The sequence below is a fragment of the Oryctolagus cuniculus genome, chromosome 12 (assembly GCF_964237555.1).
Source record: "Oryctolagus cuniculus chromosome 12, mOryCun1.1, whole genome shotgun sequence".
NCBI classification, from domain to species: Eukaryota; Metazoa; Chordata; class Mammalia; order Lagomorpha; family Leporidae; genus Oryctolagus; species Oryctolagus cuniculus.
The window spans coordinates 100,520,477-100,536,115 of NC_091443.1; the positions used below are offsets into that span (position 1 = coordinate 100,520,477).

Sequence of the window (15,639 nt, forward strand, 5' to 3'; positions counted from 1 at the left end):
GGAATGCAGGCACCCCACTTCCTGTGACGGTGTGCTCTCTCCCTGCGGGAATGAAGCTGCAGGGGCACGTGTTTCCACCCAAGGAAGCTCTTAGGAGACCCAGAAACCAGGGTTCTCCTTGGGGGCTGGTCACGTGGGCACCCTCTGCATGCCGAAATCCAGATTCCCAGAAGGAAACAGGCATAATGGGCCACAGTAGACACAGCAGCCTTCTTGCAGGAGAGATTTCAAAGGCCAAGTTGTCAGACAACGGCCAGAGACCAACTGTGCAGGCGGCCTAAAGGAGACAGACTCAGGTCCACAACGTCAACTCACTCCTCTATAAGCAGTATCTGTGATATGTAACACAATGATTTTTCATAAAAGAGGTTAAAAACAGTTGACTAAAACTATATTAAATCTCTCTTTTTTAAAAAGCCAAGGGGATGGCACTGTAGTATAGCAGGTAAGGCCGCCGCCTGCAGTGCCAGCATCCCATATGGACACTGGTTCGAGTCCTGGCTGCTCCACTTCCAATCCAGCTCTCTGCCATGGCCTGGAAAAACAATAGAGGATGGTCCAAGTCCTTGGGCCCCAGAAGAAGATTCTGGCTCCTGGCTTCAGATTGGCTCAGCTCTGGCCATTGCAGCCAACTGGGAAGTGAACCAGCAGATGGAAGACCTCTCTCTCTCTCTCTGACCTTCAAATAAATAAATAAATCTTAAAAAAAAAAAAAAAAAGATGGCTATACACAGCCATCAAAAAGTTGAAGGAAATGTTTACTACAAAAACTATGCATGGACTTCAAAAAATTTCTGCAACAAAACAAGCTTATATTTTTTAAAAAGATTTATTTTTTATTTATTTGAAAGAGTTACAGAGAGGCAGAGAGAAAGGTTTTCCATCCGCTGGTTCACTCCCCAGATGGCCGTAACGGCCGGAGCTGTGCCGATCCAAAGCGAGGAGCCAGGAGCTTCCTCCGGGTCTCCCATGTGGGTACAGGGGCCCAAGGAGTTGGGCCATCCTCTATTGTTTTCCCAGGCCATGGCAGAGAGCTGGATCAGAAGTGGAGCAGCTGGGACTAGAACCAGTGCCCACATGGGATGCTGGCGCTGCAGACAGGGGCTTTAAACCATCGCGCCACAGAACCGGACCCACAAACTTATCTTTTAATTTCATTTTTTCCATTAACTTTTTGGAGTGTCCTCAGTATGCATGTTTGCCCTGACATGTATCTAGCATAGAGAACATAAAAATGAGTTCTACAAAGCAATAAGATAGACTACATGAATAGGCATTTCAATAAAGGGGAAATAGCCCACAAACAGAACAAGGTACTCAACTTCACGAATAATCAGAGAAATTAAGCCACTAGGAAGTACTACTATACATACCTCTACAGGACTGGCAAAGATTTTAAATGTAAACCAAATATTAGCAAAGATTTTAAATATAAACCAAATATTAGCAAGAAGTACTTGAGAATAATTCGGCCTTATATAGTACAGTAACATGTACAATACTCTGACCCAACAGTTTGTAATGAATTAAATACGAACTTCTTCCAGGGAGGGAGAGGGGGCTGAGCACTGACTTAATCATCAATGGCCAGGCAACAAAGCCTTCATAAAACGCAAACAAGGTGGGTGTGGAGGGCTTCCGGGCTGTGGAGACCCTGGGGGAGGGTGTGCACCGAGAGAGGGCGCGGGGGCTCCACAAGCCCTCCCCACACAGCATGCCCTACGGGTCTCCGCCTTGCTGCTCCTCCTGAGTTGTCTTCACCAGTAAACGGTTCTCCTGGAGTTCTGTGAGCTGCTCTGGCAAATTCTCAAACCCAAGGGGGTCCTGGGAACTACTGATTTGCAGCCACGACGGAGGGAAAGCTGTGTGTGAGGCAGGGATCCGGCAACTGCAATGCGAGTCTGAAGGGAGGGAGGCAGCGTGTGGGACTGAGCCCTTTCCATACAGCAATCCAGCACAGTGCCAGAACCGGGTTAACTTACAGGGAACCCAGGAGGTGTCTGGGCAAAGTGAACTGCTGTGGGGGAAACCCGCGAGTCCAGGAGAGACGGGAAGCACATCCTAGGCTGCAGGTATCTCAGGTGGAAAACGCACCGACTCCACCACCTACCGAGCAGCGGCACACGCAGCACCGCTCACGCAGTGCACCCCAGGTTCCCCCGGTGAGCGCAGAGCTGACTAGCGGCTGCCGTCAGCCAGTGCCAGGAGAGCACCTGCTGCCTGCCACCGCTCCGGGCGGGGGTGGGGGGGGAATCCAAATTCAAAATCCCAAGCACAAGTTCTACTGAATGTGTACTGCTTCCATGCAATCGTAGAGTCGAGAAAAACCGTGAAGTGAAACCATCGTAAGTCAGAGACTTATTGTATGGTACGGGGTACAGCACAGAGGAAACGTGGGTTTTCCTCCACGGTAGTATACACGTACGATGGAATATTATTCAGCCTTAAAAAAAAGGAAGTCCTGCAATATGAGACAAGAGGAACCCTGAGGACGCTATGTTAAGTGAAATAAGCCTCTCCCGGAAGAACACGTACTGCAAGATTCCGCTAACATGCGGCAACTAAAATAGTTGGCTTCAAAGAGGCAGAGTGACCAGTGGTTGCCAAGGGAGCAGAAGGGGGGAAATGGGAGTTGCAAATCAAAAGGTAGGAAGCTGCGGTGACACAAACGAGGAAGTCCTAGAGACCTGTACTGTGCCTGTGCTGCACCGCACATTTGAAAATCTGTTAAGAGGACGGATCTGATGGTAAGTGTTCTTAGCACCGTAAGATAAAATTAAAACTAACGCTGTGGCTGGCACTGTAGTGCAGCGGGTTAAGTCTGCTTCTGATGCCGACATCCCAGCTCAGTGCACTAGTCAGGTCCCAGCTGCTCTGCTTCCCAGCCAGCTTCCTACGAACGCACCTCAGGAGGCAGTGGAAGATGCCCCACGTGCTTGGGCCCCTGCACCCAGACAGGAGACCTGGCTCCTGGCTTCAGCGTGGCCCAGACCCGCGTGTTGCTGCCACTTAGGAAGTGACCCAATGTATAGAACATCTCTCTCTCTCTCTCTCTCTCTCTGTCACTCTGCCTTTCAAATAAATAAATAAATCTTTTAAAAACATTTTAAAGCAAGGGTCCACGTCATAAGCACAGCAGGATAAGCTGCCACTTGTGACACTGGCATCCCATACAGCGGTCTCGGTTCAAGCACCGGCAGCTCTGCTTACGATCCGGGTCCCTGTTAATCCACCTGGGAAAGCAGTGGAGGATGACCCAAGTGCTTGAACCCCAGTTGCCCATGTGGTAGGCCGCAGTGCAGTTCCTGACTCCTGGCTTCAGCCTGGCCCAGCTCTGGTTGTTGCAGCCATTTGGGGAGTGTGCCAGCAATGGAAGTTCTCTTTCTTTCTCTCTCTCTCTCTCTCACTCTACCTTTCAAATAAATAAACCTTTAAAGAAGTAAAATAATAAAAATTTAAAGCAAAATGGCAAAAAAAGAATGTATAAACAAATGTGGCATAATCATATAATATTCTATAGCAATAAAAATCAATTTCTTCTTTAAAAACATTTTTAAAAGATTTACTTATTTATTTAAAAGTCAGAGTGACAGAGAGATCTTCCACCTGCCGGTTCACTCCCCTGATGGTGGTAATGGTTAGGGATGAGCCAGGCCCTAACATACAGTTTCATCCAAGTCTCCCATGTGGGTACAGGAGCCCAAGCACTTAGACCACCTTCCACTGCTTTGCCCAGGCCATCAGCAGAGAGCTGGGTCAGAAGTGGAGCAGCCGGGATTCAAACTGACGCATCAAGGTGGCCACTTTACCCACTATGCCACAACACTGGCCCCTGAAAATATTATTTTTAAAAATCCTTATTCTGGCCAGCGCCGCAGCTCACTAGGCTAATCCTCCGCCTGTGGCACCAGTACCCCAGTTCTAGTCCCGGCTAGGGCACCGGATTCTGTCCCGGTCACTCCTCTTCCAGGCCAGCTCTCTGCTGTGGCCGGGGAAGGCAGTGGAGGATGGCCCAAGTGCTTGGGTCCTGCACCTACAAGGGAGACCCAGAGGAAACTTCTGGCTTCTGATCGGTCCAACTCCAGCCATTGTGGCCATTTAGAGAGTGAACCAGCAGATGGAAGACTTCTCTCTCTCTCTCTCTCTCTCTAACTCTCTTTTACATAAATAAATCTTTTTTTTTTTTTTTATGTTTCTTTGAGTTTATTTGAAAACAAAAGACAACAACAAACCCCCACCCTGTTTTGGGGGCATCCGCTGTTAAACTGGACTACAGAGGAGCCCACTCCTACTCTGTGCTCTCCTAATTAACATTTATTGAAGCGCTTTGGATATCAGATATTAAGGGAGCGGTCCCAATAATTTGAGATTTGAGATTTAAAACAGGTGGCAATTATACTTGGACTAAAGAGTATTAAAAGGTAGCTCCCCTATTTAAAGAGAGGCGTATTTAACGAAAAATCGTAAGCCTAGAGGTCAGAGGAACCTGTCCAGAGAAAGCAGTGGGAATTGAGTGATTTGTTTAGCTCCTCATCTTCCCTTGGTCTCCAGTTTTGTTTTCCTTTTTAATGTTGACATACAAGGTTCACAGCTAAGGCTGCAAGCATTTGGGCTACATAAATAAATCTTAAAAAAAAAAACGGGTCTGGCACCATGGCACACTGTTAATCCTCCGGCTGCAGTGCTGGCATCCCATATGGGCTCCGGGTTCTAGTCCCAGCTGCTCCTCTTCCAGTCCAGCTCTCTGCTGTGGCCTGGGAGGGCAGTGGAGGATGGCCCAAGTGCTTGGGCCCCTGCACCCACATGGGAGACCAGGAGGAAGCACCTGGCTCCTGGCTTCAGATTGGCACAGTGCCAGCCGTGGCAGCCATTTGGGTAGTGAACCAATGGAAGGAAGACCTTTCTCTCTGTCTCTCTCTCTTTCTCACTGTCTATAACTCTACCTGTCAACCCCCCCCCCACACACACACACAAACAAAAAACCTACCTATATCTTGAGTATGGAAGAATCTCACACACATAACGTTGGGCTAAATAAGACAGACTCAGTAGGTCACATACTACGTATTATAATACAGTACCACTATGTATCATCACCCCTACAGAATTAAAACCAGGCAGAACGGAGCTACAGGAGTTCAGTGTCATATTACTAGTGGACACACAGATGAGGGTCACCTATGAGGTGTGGAGACTACGAGGAGGACGGTGCACCGCCGGGGGTACCAGAAATGTTAGCTTTCTTGATCCAGATCAGCTTATATGTGAGTATAATCTTTATACTTAGTCTTTACATTTATTATTTGTGTAATTTGTAATGTAAAACTAAACTTTGTAACTTGATTATACACTTAAGATTTATTTATTGGAAAGTCAGAGCTACAGAGAGGGAGAGAGAAAGGGAGGGGGAAAGCGAGGGGGGAGAAAGGGAGAGGGAGAGAGAAAGAGAGATCTTCCATCCCCTGGTCACTCCCCAGATGGCTGCAATGGCCAGCACTGGGCCAGGCTGAAGCCAGGAGCCAGGAGCTTCTTCCAGGTCTCCCATGTGGTACAGAGGACCAAGTGCTTGGGCCATCTCTCTCTGCTCTGCCCACGCCATCAGCAGGGAGCCAGATCGGAAATGCAGCAGCCGGGACATGAACCGGGACCCGTGCAAGATGCCGGCATCTCAGGTGGCAGCTTTACCTGCTATACCTGCTGGCCCCTCTCTATATTCCTAAAATTATGTCCACAATGTATTTTTAAATGTACCTTGCTTCTCACAATGAAACATTTTTAAAAGAAAAATTAATAACAAACAGTAAAGGGGTTAATATTAAATACACACCCAAATTTCAATGAACACGTGATTAGAGAGCAGACACACAGCTCCTCGGAATGCAGACACTGAAGAGGCCAGAATCATCTCACAGCTAATCGTACGGAGCCCTGTTCACAGCCGTGGAACCAAGAGGGAAAGAGGAATGTGGGGATAACTTAAAAAATAAATGATAAACACAAAGACTGAGTAGCTGCAAGTAATGTTTTAACATTGAAAAGCATAATGCAAAACACTAAACTATGAGTACATTATGGTTACAAGCTACCTAAGAAATCTGTGCTGCTAAATCTGTATAGCTTAGTTTATAGCCAAAACTTGGAAACGACACAAGAAAACCAAAAAAGCTTAAGTGATCAAAAGTCAGGATTGGCCGGCGCCGCGGCTCAGTAGGCTAATCCTCCGCCTTGCAGCGCCGGCACACCGGGTTCTAGTCCCGGTCGGGGCACTGGATTCTGTCCTGGTTGCCCCTCTTCCAGGCCAGCTCTCTGCTGTGGCCCGGGAGTGCAGTGGAGGATGGCCCATGTGCTTGGGCCCTGCACCCCATGGAAGACCAGGAGAAGCATCTGGCTCCTGCCTTCGGATAGGCGCGGTGCGCCGGCCACTGGAGGGTGAACCAACGGCAAAGGAAGACCTTTCTCTCTGTCTCTCTCTCTCACTGTCCACTCTGCCTGTCAAAAAAAAAAAAAAAAAAAAAAAAAAAAAGTCAGGATTATGACTGCAATATTTCTCTTGACATGGAGCATATGCTTCAATAAGATACACGATTTTTAAAAAAAATTATTAGAGGGGCCAGCACTGTGGCGTAGTAAGTTAAGCCTCCACCTGCAGCGCCAGCATCTTATATGGGTACTGGTTCCTGTCCCAGCTGCTCCACTTCCAATCTAGCTCCCTGCTAATGGACCAGGAAAGCAGTGGAAGACGGCCCAAGTGCTTGGGCCCCTGCGCCCACATGGGAGATCCTGAAGAAGCTCCTGACTCCGGATCAACCCAGCTCTGGATGATAATGGCCATTTGGGAAGTGAACCAGCACACGAAAGACCTCTCTCTTCTGTCTCTCCCTCTCTCTGTCTGTAACTCTGCCTCTCAAATCAATAAATCTTTTTAAAAAATTTATTCAAGAGGCAAAGAGACAGAGACAGAGACAGAGAGAGAAGGTGGGATAAATACAGAGAGGGTTCCTACCCACTGGTTCACTCCCCAAATACCTGCAACGATCAAGTCTGGTCCAGGCCAAAGCTGGCAGCCAGGAACTCAATCCAGGTCTACACCTGAGGGCAGGGATCCCATCACGTAAGTGACCACCTGCTGCCTCCCAGGATCTAGAAGCTGGAACTGAACCCAGGCACTCTGGTATGGAATGTGGGTGTCTAACCAGTATCTTCACTGTTAGGCCAACGCCCAATCCAGATACAGGACAGTTTTTCTGAAAGGAAGAGTTTAGAGACAGAAATGGGCAGCATTGTGGCCAAGGGGTTCAGCTGCCTCATCCCATCCTGGAATGCCAGTTCAAGTACCAGTTCCTCTGCTTCCTAATCAGCCTGTGATAACACACTCTAGAAGGTAGCAGATCATGGCTCAAATTCTTAGGTCCCTGCTCCATGGCTAAAGTTCCAAATTCCCACAGCAGCCAGGCCGGGCCAGGCCAAACTCAGGAACCAGAAACTCCATCCAGACCTCCCTACTTGGGTAACGGGGACCCAACTTCTTGAGTCACCACTTGGGGCCTCCAAAGGTGCACATTAGCAGGAAGCTGGAATCGGAAGTGAAGCCAGACTCTAACCCGGGCAATACGGGATACAGGCATTCCAGGTGGGGCTGGAGGTGTTTAATCACTGCACCCAAGACAGTAATTTTTCAGCAAAGTAAAATGAATAGTTCCTTGCCAGTGTAAAGAACAAAGTTCTTATGCCATAGCAACTCCCCCTCGTTGACTTGTACATTTCATTCGGTTTATATCTACCCAGTGACCACTCTGCGCTAGACACAGTGGTGGGTTTTGAAGTAGAGAGACAGGCAAGACATGATTATCACCCTCAAGGAACTTCCAGAAGATCAGAAAACAGACAAAACAACAAATAGTTACCACATAATGGGATAAACCTGACAAAATATTTTCTTAAAAGTTTTATGGCTTCAGGGGTAGGAGTCATGGTACAGTGTGCTAAGCCACTGCTTATGACGCCAGCATGCCATAACTGGAGTTCTGGTTCGAGTCCCAGCTACTCTCTACCCATCGGCTTCCTGCTAATTTGTCATGGGAGGCAGAGGATGATGGCTCAAGTACTTGAGATCCCGCCACTTATATGCGAGACCCAGATGGAGTTCTTGGCTGCCGGCTTCAGCCTGGCGCGGCCCTGGCTGTTGCAGCCATGTGAGGCATGAATCAGCACTTAGATCTCTCCTCTCTGTCCTTCTGCCGTTCAAATAAATGTTTTTTAAAAAGATATTATTTATTTGAAAATCAGAGGTACAGAGAGAGACATCTTCCATCTGCTAGTTCACTCTCCAAATGGCTGCAAGGGCCAAGCAAGGCCGGGCCGAAGCCAGGAGCCAGAAACTCCATCACAGTCTCCTATGCAGGTAGCAGCGGCCCAAACACTTGGGCCATTTCCACTGCTTTCCCAGGCACATTTAGCAGGGAGCTGGGTTGGATGTGGAGCAGTGAGATCTTAAAGCAGCATCCACATAGGATGCCGGCGTCACAGGCAGCAGCTTGACCTGCTATGCCACAGCGCCAGCCCCAATAAACAAATTTATTTATTTGAAAAGTAGAGCGACAGAGAGAGGGAGAGACAGAGATCTTCCATCTGCCGATTCACTTTCCAAATGGCCACAAACAGCCACGGCTGGGCCAGGCTAAAGCTGGGAACCTAGAATTCCATCCTGGTCTCCCAGGTGAGTGCAGGGGCCGAAGGATTTGGATTTGGGCCATCTTCTGCTGCTTTCCCAGGTGCATTAGCAGAGAGCTGAATCGGAAGTTAGAGCTGCTGGCATGCAAACCAGCACCCATATGGAATGCTAGTATTACAGGTGGTGGCTTAACCCTCTGGGCCACAATGCTGGTCCCACAAACAACTAAATAAATCTTAGGAAAAAAAAAAAAGCTGTATGGCTTTTTAGATGCAGGAAAATCATGGAGAAGCTTTTTTTTAATATAAAGATTTACATATTTATTTGTGTCGCTCCCCCTCTTCGTGGAGGAGCAACACAGGACCCTGCGCTGTTCTTTCGTCTGCTCGGCCCTCCCCGGGTTTGCTGCTGGTTCTTCCCGGGTTGGCTACTATCCCTTCCACCTCCGTGGAAGGGCAGTTCCCCCTGGCCACATTCCCCACTTCCGCAGGGGAGCGGCACACCGCCGGCCGGCTCTTCTCGGGGGCTGCACAGGTGTTCCTTCAGCTAGATGTTCCCCATAGATGTTCCCGGTGCATGCCGTTTCTCTCCTCCTTTATAGTCCTCCTCCGCCAATCCCAACTCGGCTGAGTACGCTGCTCTCCAATCAGGAGCAAGTCCTACAGTTAATTGGTTGAACTGGAGGCAGCTGTGCGGAAGCTGTTTACTTCTCTCCCAGCGCCATATTGTGGGAGAGCAGATGCATAGAATAAGTCCTAATTCGAGCAACTTAGTCTAGTCCGGATTGCTCCCCACAGATCCCCCTTTCTTTTTATTTTTTGGCGTTGATACGCGCCTGTCTTCGGTGTCCCGCAGCACACACTCTGCTGTACTTGCTAGAGTTGCCACAGGCTCTTACAAGTCCTATCAATCAGGAAAACCGAATCCGGGTCCTCTCTTCGCCATTGTGAGGAGGTTTTTAGGCGCTGATGCGTGCCTGTGTTCGGTGCCCTGCAGCGCATGCTCTGCTCTGCTAGAACTGCCTGCAGGTGTTTACAAAACCTATCAGGCAAACCGAATCCAAGCCTTCTCATTGCCGTATTGTGGGGGAGACTTATTAGTGTTGGTTTGTGCCTATCTTCGGTGACCTGCAGCTCATACTCTGGTCGAGCTTTGCTGGCGCTTACCGCCTTAAATCAGGCAGACCGAATCCAAGCCTCCTAATTGTTGCATTGTGGGGAAGCCTTATTTTTCTCTATTTCTCTATCTCCGGGCATTTCTATTTCTCCCATTTTACTTCTGTCTGCCAGCATTCCTATTTCTCTCACTTTACTTCTAAAACTTCTGTTTCTCTTATCCCTGCGGCTTCCCGGCACCTCGCCCCGCCGGCGGGTTCCCGGCTCTGCGCCGCTTCAGCCCGCGCCTCATCTGCGCGGCTTCCCGGCTTTGCGCGGTCCGCGGTCTCCACGCTTAACCCTTTCGCGTCTGAACCACGGCCTACGCCAGCGTTCCCTATCTATTCACGCCCCGTGCTCTCTCTGCACGCGGCGGCTTCCGCGAGTAACACAGCGTAGCTTGCGTCTCCGCCACTAGGATTCAATCCAAGTTCCCCGGGCTAGCCTGGCGAATTCAACCCAGCGTACGTCTCCGCCCCACGATTTGGCTTCCCGTCCTTTGCTCCCCGGGCTAATCAGACGGATCCCAATCTGGCTTACGTCTCAGCTTCTGGTTTCAACTTTTCGCCCCCTATTCCCGGGCTAACTTGAGAACCCCAAAGTGGCTTTCGTTTCCGCCTCGGCCTGCCCCCCGCGGCTTCAATTTCCCTAACAGTTTTCTCTACCCGGTATGTTTCCCCAAGCTTTCCTCCAACGATATTCCTCCCTCATTTCTCCTGGCCTCTCCCCACAGTCCACGTCCGAATCTGTTTGTTCTAGCTTTCACTTTCGCTTTCGACCTTAGAGATTTCTCCCAGCTTCCCCCCGTAGTCCGTATCCGAGTCTATGCCTAGGCTTTCAATAGCTTCTTCCGGCACCCTTTTCGTCCGGCTTTTCCCTAGGCTGTTTGCTAGTCTGTCTCTCCGGTAATTTCCCACTTCTTCCCGTTTCTTCCCTCTTAAGTTTGCTATCCGTCCTAGGTTTCCTATCCGAGCTAGGTTTCCTAATCCGAGTCACGGCACCATTATGTCGCTCCCCCTCTTCGTGGAGGAGCAACACAGGACCCTGCGCTGTTCTTTCGTCTGCTCGGCCCTCCCCGGGTTTGCTGCTGGTTCTTCCCGGGTTGGCTACTATCCCTTCCACCTCCGTGGAAGGGCAGTTCCCCCTGGCCACATTCCCCACTTCCGCAGGGGAGCGGCACACCGCCGGCCGGCTCTTCTCGGGGGCTGCACAGGTGTTCCTTCAGCTAGATGTTCCCCATAGATGTTCCCGGTGCATGCCGTTTCTCTCCTCCTTTATAGTCCTCCTCCGCCAATCCCAACTCGGCTGAGTACGCTGCTCTCCAATCAGGAGCAAGTCCTACAGTTAATTGGTTGAACTGGAGGCAGCTGTGCGGAAGCTGTTTACTTCTCTCCCAGCGCCATATTGTGGGAGAGCAGATGCATAGAATAAGTCCTAATTCGAGCAACTTAGTCTAGTCCGGATTGCTCCCCACAATTTGAAAGAGTTAGAGAGGAGAGGCAGGGAGAGAGAGAGGTCTTCCATCCAATGGCTCACTCCCTAGTTGGCCGCAACAGCCGAACTGTGCCATCCGAAGCCAGGAGCCAGGAGCCTGCTCCAAGTCTCCCACATGGGTGCAGGGGCCCAAGCACTTGGGCCATCCTCTACTGCTTGCCCAGGCCACAGCAGAGAGCTGGATCAGAAGTGGAGCAGCTGGGTCCTGAACCTGAGCCCACAGGGGATGCCAGCGCTTCAGGCCAGGGCGTTAACTCACTGCGCCCCAGTGCTGGCCCCAGGGAAGCTTTTCAAAAGCACTGAATTGGGACCAGTGTTACGATGCCATCATCCCACATCACAGTACCGGCTTGAATCCTGGCTGCTCCATTTGCAGCCCAGCTCCCTGCTAATGTGCCTGGGAAAGCAGTGGAGGATGGCCCAAGCGCTTGGGCCCCTGCACCCGCGTGGGAGACCCAGATGGAGTTCCTCACCCCTGGCTTCAGGCTGGCCCAGGGCCAGCTATCGTAGCCAACTGGGGAGTGGACCAGTGGAGGGAAGGTCTCTGTCTCTCCCTCTCCCCGTCTCTCTGCCTTTCGAATGAATGAATGAATGCATCTTAAAAACAACAAGAACACTGACTCGGATCTTGCAGGACAGGCCTGGGGCTGTGAGGAAGAGTGGTGTAAGCACTACCTGTACTCAGGCTGGGGTGGAACCGCACGGGGCGAGCAGTGGACACTCAGAGGCCTCCTGTACCACACACAGGAGCTGACTTTACCCTACAGGTGATGGAGGCCTCTGGGACTTTCAGCACTAAACTCCCAAGGTTATCTCGCATTACTTCACAGGTCTTTTCTATCCTTTCTTCCCTTAAAAGAAATATAAAGATACATATCAATTTGGCCCTGTTTCTTTCAGTGGCATAAAACACTCTGGATACATTTAAAATCCCACTCACTCCTGTCAGCCCTATCTACTCCCTCACCCTCTCATGGGTAATGTTAAAATGAATGTGCAAAATCTCCCTGTGGATTCTTTCAGTATACTGTGATCTCTGTCTAATCTTTTAAAAATATTATTTATTTATTTATATGAAAGGCAGAGTTACAGCAAGAGATAAGGAAATAAGGAGAGGCAGAGAGAGAGAGGTCTTCTGTCCACTGGTTCACTCCCCAAATGGCTGCAACTGCCAGAGCTGAGCTGATCCGACGCCAGGAGCCAGGAGCTTCCTCCGGATCTCCATGTGGGTGCAGGGACCCAAGGACTTGAGCCATCTTCAACCACTTTCCCAGGCCATAGCAGAGAGCTGGAGTGGAAGTGGAGCAGCTTCGGCCTGAACCGGTGCCCATGTGGGATGCCGACACTGCCGGCAGCGGCTTTACCTGCTACACCACAGTGCCGGCCCCTGTCTAATTTTTTAACTCCTGGTTTCCTCCCAGGTAAGATGAAGGCAAATGATACTTCTCCCAGCTAACACTAGGATTATAAATTCTATGTATAAGGTGACTTTCATGGTGACTGGCATTAAAGTTACCCAGAAGGTCTCTTTCTGTTAGCAGAATGCAAGATTCTTTCAAACGGGATAGCAACCGAGTCAACGAAATGTTGCTGAATTTAATTATATGTAGTAGTGCCCGGACAGTACTGCCTTCCTCTCTCCTCCCTCTCCCCCAGCCTCTCCATTCCTGCCCCTTAATCTACGCGTGGCAAAGGACGGCTACTTATACGCCACATGGCACCGGGAGCTGTCAGGCTCTTGTCCCATCCCAGGCCAACTCCACCTATCCGCGTGGGAAATACACACCAGATACTCTTTGAAGCATCCGTTGCATACGTCAATCTCCTTAAATACAAAGAAGGCTCCAGGAAGTAGACGACAGCCGAAAACCAAAGCACACACATTGTTTAAGGTGTGAACCGCCACAGAGCTAGCCAGGATTCGAACCCACGCGATCCGCGAAGCGACCCGCCTAAGACAGCAGGTGCCAGCCAGGTACGTGGCACACAACACACACTCGGAGTAACAGCCGGGCTCGTGACTAAGGAGGGTCACAGAAAAAGCACAAGGCGCCTTGCTGTTCCTTCTGGGGGAGAGCGGGGGCTCCAGTGCCAGAGGCCCGGGATGACCCAGGGCGTCCTCCACGGCAGGCCTCACGGTAGGCATCTGGAGTCCGCCGACAAGAACATAAGGAGCTGCAGGCCCAGCGCGGCCACCGACGTCCCGAGCTGGCAAAGCCCGCCCGCCCCGGCTCTGTTTCCCTCGGTCCGAGGACGTCGGCGTCCCCGCTCTCTTCCCAGGCTGCTCGCCTCACTGAACACTCAGCGGGCCCGGGCGAACCGGGGCAGGGAACGGAGGGACCGGCCAGGCCCCCGGCTGCGGGCCAGGGCCACGGTAAAAGAGCTGAACCAAACCGCGGCCCGCCCGTAGCTTCGCGCGCAGCACTCACCTCTCCCGCGGGTTCAGCGCGGGCCGAACCGCGATCCAAACTCCGCGCGCCGCCACCACGGCCCCGGCGCGGGCGCCCGCTCACTTCGCGCCGGAAGGCAGCAGACTCCGATTGGCTGCGTCTTGAGGATGTCAACCAATACCGTCGTACATTGGCATTTGTTCCCCGCCCCCTCCAGTTGATAGGCGGGGTCGCCGTACGCGCTGGGAGGGGCACGTACTCCCAAGACCCAATCAGAGCCGAGATGAGAGGGTCAGGTGACCATGATTAAACCTCCTGACTTCCGGTATTGGGCGGGGTCTTTGTTTTGGTGTGTTATGTGTTGGTGGAAGCTTTGAGCGAAACTGGCGGCGGGAGACCGACGATGAGAAGGTTGGGAAGCCCTGGAGTTTGAAGGGGACTGAGACTTGCCACTTCCCACCGTCCTCTCCTTGAGGCTTTGGCTGGCCTCTGTGCCACCCGGACTCCTGTGCACGAGCGACTGTCAGCTGTCATTGGCCGGGAAAAGGGGTCGCAGGCTCATGGGCCTCCCGGGACAGGTGCAGTACCAGAGCGGGAAACCACGCCTGCGTCCCAGCGGACTGTCGCCACACGGGAAAGCGGGCCGGATCGTACTTTCTTCCGTTGTCCCTCCCTCGCACCCTGCCTGCATCGCTTCTCTCTGTTTTAAGCACTGAGGGGATGTCGATGGTCACAGCCAATATTAGAAACAGAAGGGAAGCTGTCCAGAGAAATCTAAAATAGAGCTGCCTTATGAGCCAGCAATCCCTCTTCTGGGCAGGTTCCTGCTCGTCGAGATGCCTTGCTCCCATGTCCATTACAGCGCTGGTCACAGAAGACCAGAAAAACGGAAACAAGTGTTTATGGGTCTAGCAATGGCTGGAGAGACTTGGTATGTGAGCACAGTGGAATATTATGCAGCCCTAAAAAGACTGGAATCCTGGCATTACCAGGACATTAGGCTATGTGAAAGAAGTCAGAAAGAAAAAATATTGCTTGAGCTCACTTGTACGCAGAATCTTTTTAAAAGAAAACTAAACAGTGGTTAGGGGAGAATGGGGAGATGTAGGCCAGAGGGTACGACGTAGCAGATCCCTACATACAGCCTGAGGACTGTCTGTAACCCATGTGTACTGTATGTGAGACTCATGACAGATGCCAAGAATTAGCTGCTCTTGCCACAGATGCAAAGAAAAAGGGGTTGGCATTGTGGGGCAGTGGGTTAAGCCACTGCTTGTGGATGCCAGCAGCCCAGAGCCGAGTGCTGATTGGAGTCCCGGCTACTCCACTTTGCATCTCGCTCCCTGGTAATAAAGTCTAGCAAGGCAGCAGAAGATGGCCCAGTGCTTGGGCCCCAGCTGCCCACCGGTACAGCTCGAGGCTCCTGGCTTCCACCCGGGTCAGGCCCAGTTATTTTGGCCATTGGAGGAGTAAACCGGCAAATGGAAAATCTCTCTATGTGTCACTTCTCTGCCTGTCACTCAGCCTTGCAAATAAGTGTAAAAAAAAAAAAAAAAAGAAAAGAAAAGACGGGTAACTGAGAGGCTGGAGACATTAATTTGCATACCACGTTGTACTAACCACCTTACTGTCTGCCTGTAGCCCCTAACATCCTGATGTCTCCACAATAACGTTTATTTTTAAAAGAAAAAATGGAAATGGGTTTCTATTTTGGAGTATCATTGTGTGTGTGAAATCTGCCTATCTTTAAATGTTGCAAAAACAAAACATTGCAGATTGTAGCCAAACAAAACACAATCTTGTTAAACTACTACACCCCCCACCCCCGCCCTGGGCTACCCTTCTCTATAGCAAATTAAGCAGATTCTGAATAGCAAACAGCCAAGGAAGAAGCAGAATAGAGATAGTGCATGCGAATAAGCGATCTACC

At 50.7% G+C, this 15,639-nt stretch overlaps 1 protein-coding gene across 5 annotated transcripts in view; it reads right to left on the reverse strand.

Annotated features, from left to right (window-relative positions):
• The window catches only part of BLM (BLM RecQ like helicase), a 111,104-nt gene extending 97,235 nt beyond the window's left edge, over positions 1 to 13,869 (reverse strand). For 2 of the 5 annotated variants that reach the window (XR_011381053.1, XM_008275317.4), the window contains exon 1: positions 13,749 to 13,869. The gene's annotated coding sequence lies outside the window, so the exon portion shown is untranslated. Of the gene's footprint in view, positions 1 to 5,827; positions 6,120 to 13,105; positions 13,728 to 13,748 lie in introns of those variants that run through there. The other 3 variants (XM_051834324.2, XM_051834323.2, XM_051834325.2) reach the window with 3 other exon arrangements.
• Between the last annotated feature and the right edge of the window lie 1,770 nt (positions 13,870 to 15,639).